The sequence below is a fragment of the Oculina patagonica genome, chromosome 2, assembly GCF_052425735.1.
Source record: "Oculina patagonica isolate OP01 chromosome 2, crgOcupat, whole genome shotgun sequence".
In the NCBI taxonomy this organism is placed as follows: domain Eukaryota; kingdom Metazoa; phylum Cnidaria; class Anthozoa; order Scleractinia; family Oculinidae; genus Oculina; species Oculina patagonica.
In genome coordinates this window covers 30,137,352-30,143,368 of record NC_135759.1, presented here as the reverse complement: position 1 = coordinate 30,143,368, position 6,017 = coordinate 30,137,352, and the positions used below count along the sequence as shown (strand labels likewise).

The window sequence follows — 6,017 nt, the reverse complement described above, 5'->3', positions numbered from 1 at the left end:
ATTTTTCAATACTTTCTTTCCTTTTCCGGAAAGCGACAGGTTTACAACTCATCCTTTTCGATCTGGATTGTATTCTCTGCCGCAAAAATTGAAACTGTCACCACCGTCAGGTAGCCTAATAGAAGAATAGAACTTCTTCTAAAACACCATATTTGGTTACACCTTCTCATTTCACCAACAAGTTTCTTTTAATCTTTAGTTAGGCCGTTGTTACGATTGCATAATGTTTAAAAAATGGCACTTTGAAATCAGAATAGTAAAGTTGCTTTTTTCGACTGATGAAAACAAAATCTCTTCTGATTAGACCTGATTAACTTAAAGACACTTGTAATTATATAATTAGTTTAGCTTTGAAGACAGGGTGTTGAGATCATTGTATACAATAACTAACGGTAATTTTCAAACATGGTAGTAAAACAACTGACAATGTAGCTCCTTTAAATGACGAGGGCGTTTTGCTTTGAAAAGGGTTGTTTAAACAAACTAAGAACTCCAGTCGGCTATGGGTTAAGGTCTCTTCATTTGGCATAGAAGAAGTACTTCATCAGGAAAAATCGTAACAATTGAACCATACTTAAGAACACGAGAGACAATGTTTCATCGGGATATCCAAACACCGAGAAGGGAGTTGAAAATACGACGCGCAGTGGAGTGTTTTTGACGAACTTGGATGTGTTTGGATAGCCGATGTAACACTGTCTCGAGTGTTTGATTTATCTTCTCAATCGAAACAAAAACTACGGAGTAAACAGAGAAATCATGAAAATAGTAAAAATCTATGCTAATCAAGACAGGGTTCCAAATCTCCTTTACGGTTACGACTTTGTTTGTTTTAACTTGATGAATTAATAATCAGTTTGAGAAAATACCTTCCCAAACCATGAATTCTACATAACAACATTTCGACGTTTGTCTGGCAATAGTTTTCAAAAATAATGAATTCACACTTAACGTTTCTAAACATGAAGCTAAACTTGGCGGTGACATGCAGATAAGAAAACAAACCTGGAAATGTGTTGATTAATATAATTAGTTTAAAGAGTAAATACTGAAAATAGAAAGCAAAAAGCAAAAACAAAAATGAAATCAGCCAACATTAGAAAACGGGTGTTAATTGATTTTTTGGACTTGTTAATTAAGATAAAAAGAAGTTCAATTTTGAATAAAAGGCTGGTAACAAATAAACAAGTGCTTGTATTTTTATTAATTATTTTAAGTTGCAGATGAAGGATGCAAAATCGATAGATATGCAGGACTCTATAGTTTTTCTCTTCGTCGGTCTGTTCCTGCGAACAATCCAGTTTTCAGCTCACGCTCGCGATTCCTTCAGATACTTCGACTATGATGTGGACGCTTTTCATCGCCTCACAAGTCACAAAATATCTTCTGTTGTTGTTAATTCAATGGAAGACTGCGCCATGGCTTGCCTTGCACATTGGGAATGCTTCTCGTTCAACTTGGGAAACCTCACAATGGCGGGAAAACACGAGTGCGAATTAATCCGGACAGACAAGTACAACAGTAATTCGACCTACAGTAACAGTAACGACTTTCATCATTTCTTTGTAAGGGTGAGTTTTTAGCCTTTCAATGGTCCCTGGTACTAGGGGTGGCGAATGGTCCTAAGGAGGTTCGATGTAGTTTTTTTAGCCGAAGGGTGGATGTTTTGAAAATTAAAATTATCTAGGAAGCCAATGTTCGATTTTTGCCAAAATACAGCATAATGATCAAATATGAGCAAATTTTAATTTTTTTACCCGTCACTTTGTTGCAAATGTTACCATAGCAACCATTGACATTTTCTTTTGTTCTCAAACAAGCTTGATTTTCTCGAAATCTAGATTGACTCTTGGTATTTATTTTTTTATATGTTTAAGTATAGTAGATTGACTACCTGTACACAAAATTTTAGGAAAATCTGTAAGAGCGTTTTAGAGTAAATCAAGAATGAAGTTTTTGGTATTTTCTTATAATTTCCTGCAATCGGCAGTCGATATATTTTAACAAATTTAAGCAAAACGTCTTTCTCTTTTAGCTAATGATTTTTGATGGTGTAAGTATTTATATTTAGTGAGAGTAACTGTGCTCAAATAATACGAAACAATTTTAAAGCGCCTATTTGAAATTAAAACGGTGTTTTTCGTCGTCTCGAATTTTTCTGGGACGCCCACTCGGAATTTTAGTCAAATTTTAGGGTCGTCGTCTCGGAGTCTCGACTTTTGCAAGGCTAAGAAAGTCTCGGGCTCGCCGTCTCATCGTCTCACATTGGTAAAGTGGAATGGTCTGTAATGCTTTAATTAAACGGGCCTTTTTTTAAAACCAAAGTTGTAGAATGCATGATATTGGGTAGTAATGTTTTGCGAATGGACATATTGTGAACGAATTTTACTGCTTTTACGCTTTCGTGTCCCGGTTTCATGTACAAATCAAAATAATGTGTGATATGTATAAGTCAGTAATAAGATTATTTTGTTTGCTTTCTATATGTAAATAATACATTTAGAATCCATGTGGAAGTGGAAAGACAGTGTGCAGAAATGGCGGCACATGTTACCCAGTTTACGAAGACAGCAGCTACAAATGTGTGTGTCGCAATGGATACAATGGACGGAACTGCGAAAACACAGGTATACTTGTAAATTGTATGTTTTTGGAAGCACTATCAGGAGCGAATTGGTTAATGGACTCCTGGCGGTAAAAACGAATAATCCAATATGCCCCGATCATTCAAATAAACACAAACAAACAAACAAACAAATCAACCACAAGAAAAAATCTACGTAAAAAGTAAAATGGTAGGTAGTGTCTGTAGTAACTGGATTCTATTTCGACGTGAGTTAGATACGAGTTAGTAAAAGGGCAGAAACAGGAACAGAAACTGAAAAATGATATAGAAACCTCATGGTTACTGGGAAAGTAACATGGGTCATCTCGACTGGCATATCGGTAGATAAGTACAGGACTTACAGGGACATGAACGAACCTGTACCGATTGCATATCGTATACAGTTCGACACATTGGCTGATACCCCGGCTGATACTGGCAGAGTATTGGGATTCTACCTTGGTACATACGCCCATGTTTTCTTTAGCTGTGTCAGTTTCAAAGGATCTTTCTGGAGCAGGTGGGTGGGTGGAAGTTACTTCTTTGGGTGAAGCCTTGATTTTAAACGAACGAGGTTAACAACTTACGACTACGTTGGATTTCATTGTTTGCAGGAATGTCACAGGCAAAATCTTGTCTAGAGTGGTTACAACATGGCTATAACAAAAGTGGTGTGTACACAATTGTCCCTGAGGGCGGAGTACATCTTCCTCCCGCTTTCTGCGACATGACCACTGACGGTGGAGGCTGGCTGGTGTTTCTTAGACGCAAGGACGGCACGGTGGACTTTGACCGGTCTCGTAGGATATACAGACTTGGCTTTGGGGACATCCTGGGAGAATTCTGGTTTGGGCTCGCTAACATAAATCGCATCACTAAAGAAAGAAATCGCGAGCTTCGAGTGGAATTAGAAGATTGGGATGGCAACACTGCCTACGCGAAATATTCAACGTTCAAAGTGGCAACGGGTGATGAGCACTTTCGCCTGACTGTCAGCGGATATTCTGGTACTGCTGGCGATTCGTTGTCAGTCGCCAATGGAATGAATTTCAGTACAAAAGATTTAGATCACGACGGGAAAATGGATGTAAACTGTGCTGAAAACCTTAAGGCTGGGTGGTGGTTCACTAAATGTTTCACTGCTCTTTTGACTGGTCAGTATGGGAAACTAATCAAATGGAGTACTTGGAAAGGCTTTGGATACTCGCTTAAGAGCTGCGAGATGAAGTTGAGGAGACTGCCTTAGCTTTCTCATCCCTGCAATAAGTCAGAGAGTGTTATGGACTCTAGAGGACTCCCATATCAAAGGAACGGGGAGATGCTTGTCGGGAAATGTGAATTTTACCCCTAAAAGAGACAAATCTGAGCGTGGCTTAAGCTTTTTTAAGAGATACCATTTTTATGCCTGATCGGCATAAACCGCACAAATGGGGGGCGTTTTTCATTTCAATTCGCTTATTGGTCTTTCTGTCTTCAAAAAAGGCTATAATTTGCACCCAGTTAGCGAGACGACGAGCATCCTCGTTTGTTGCATATGAGACTCTATTCCGGGTTTATGGACCTCATTCTTAGTTACGATTCATTGGACTGTCTTGTGACGTTTATCTCTGTATTTCTGTTTGGAGAGTTATGTAAACAGAGAAAAAATCAAAACAAAAAGTGTATGTAATACACTTACTGGCTACATTTCAGTGTTTGCTGTAAAGAACGCTAATCGGACGTCTTAGAAGTGGCTGTTGTAGTACATTGACAGATAGACAAGACAGGGTGTAAGTGTTAACTTAAGTCTAACTTACAAATCTTCTTCGCTGATAAATGAGAAATGCTCAAGATGTTAATAAGCACTTCACTCTAAAAGGGGGAGGTTTGGTGGAACGCTTTCTCTTCCCATTAATTAAAGAGGAGAGGGACCTTGATCGATCAGAATACGAGGAACTGTCAAGCACTATGAACTTATAAACGCTCGATTTCTTTGTTTCATAATCCAAAACAATCGTAGACAGCAGCTTATTTTTCGACCCATTATTGTATTATTCGCAACTTCCGTGAAGAATTAATCCAATCAGAAGTCAAGAAGAAGCTATCCTCGGCTTCTGATTGGATATTGACTGCAAAGGAATGTGAATGTGATTACACACTTGGGGACTCCTTGTTGTGTAACTGAGTGAGGAATTCCAAATGGACAAGAAGCACTGTTGCTTAGAAAATAGTAGCCTGTTTCCCTCGCTCGCCCCCAACTTCCGAGAGCCTGGAACAGGACAAGAAAATAGGCAAACGTCCCGTGTAAAAAAGTTCTCTATGGAGCGGTCTCCCTTTCAGAACACTCTGTGCAATACCAGTAGTAATTCAGAAGAGTCGTTGAATCCAACAATTAAGGAGTTTTTCACTATTCTTGTTCTGACCGGTTTGACCGACTTTTCAGGTTCAAAATAATAAAAGGCGAACTGCCTCTTGACATACGAACTCTCAGTCTCTCATCATAAAGTATAGATTTCGTGATCAGTGCCTTTGGAAAATTATAGGTAGTAATAAGAGGCTGGAGATTGATTTTCACGCATTTTTTCAAAGTTTTCACTGAGATTGTCTGAGTCGCTTAGTCGAGTAGACTTTCCATGTTCTATTTATATACTCTAATAAAAGCCGTTATGGCGTGCACAGTATTATAATAAAATGTGTAACACAGTAAATCATGCCGTACGTTCATTGAATGAAGAGCATGATGTGAATATTGAGTTTTCTTTGCTACCATTGCTGCGTTTAATTCATATCTTTTTCTGCGGTGAAGTTTTTTTTTTTAAAATAAAAAAAAAAACTCCCAAACCTCAGTTCACTTAATGCAGGTTTATAGGTATACCTGGGGTTGAGATGCCGTAAAATTGTGAAAAATGTGGTTTTTAGCTCGGACTGTTCTGCTATAGACCAAACTGAAGGAGTTAGTTGAATAAGGAGGCAAAAATAAAGACATTTTTGTTTGCCCGCTTCACGATCCTCTCTTTTCTCATTTTTCACACTCACAGAATTGTTTTCATAGTTTGTGATTAGGATTGCGATCAATTTTCTTTGTTAATCTTTCCGGTTTTTCGAAACGTTCTTTCATTTAATATGCGAATCAGAGCTTTTATTTTAATCCGCGTCTTTTATTTCGACCAAACAAAGAAGGGTTCTTCCAGTCTTTCTTATCTTTTGTTCTGTAAGTTTTCTGGTTGAATGACATTCACCAAGCTACAGTTTACGCGGCCGGAAGTGATGCATGACGTAGAAAGTTGTGGAATGTTCGATCTAAAAATCCAAAATATGAAATAAATGCACTTGAAATTGTGACGTTTCCCACGAAGGCAAATTTCAATCAAAAGCTCGTTGTGTTAGTTTTGGTGGGGTTATTAATTAAGCCGATTTCTTGTTATGTTTGCAC

At 38.1% G+C, this 6,017-nt stretch overlaps 1 pseudogene across 1 annotated transcript; it reads left to right on the top strand.

Annotated features, from left to right (window-relative positions):
- Nucleotides 1-1,247: 1,247 nt before the first annotated feature.
- LOC144642283 (microfibril-associated glycoprotein 4 pseudogene) lies at nt 1,248-3,891 on the top strand (annotated as a pseudogene). Its single transcript, XR_013568717.1, has 3 exons — nt 1,248-1,571; nt 2,504-2,627; nt 3,220-3,891. The product of XR_013568717.1 is annotated as a microfibril-associated glycoprotein 4 pseudogene (transcript).
- The last annotated feature ends 2,126 nt before the right edge of the window (nt 3,892-6,017 follow it).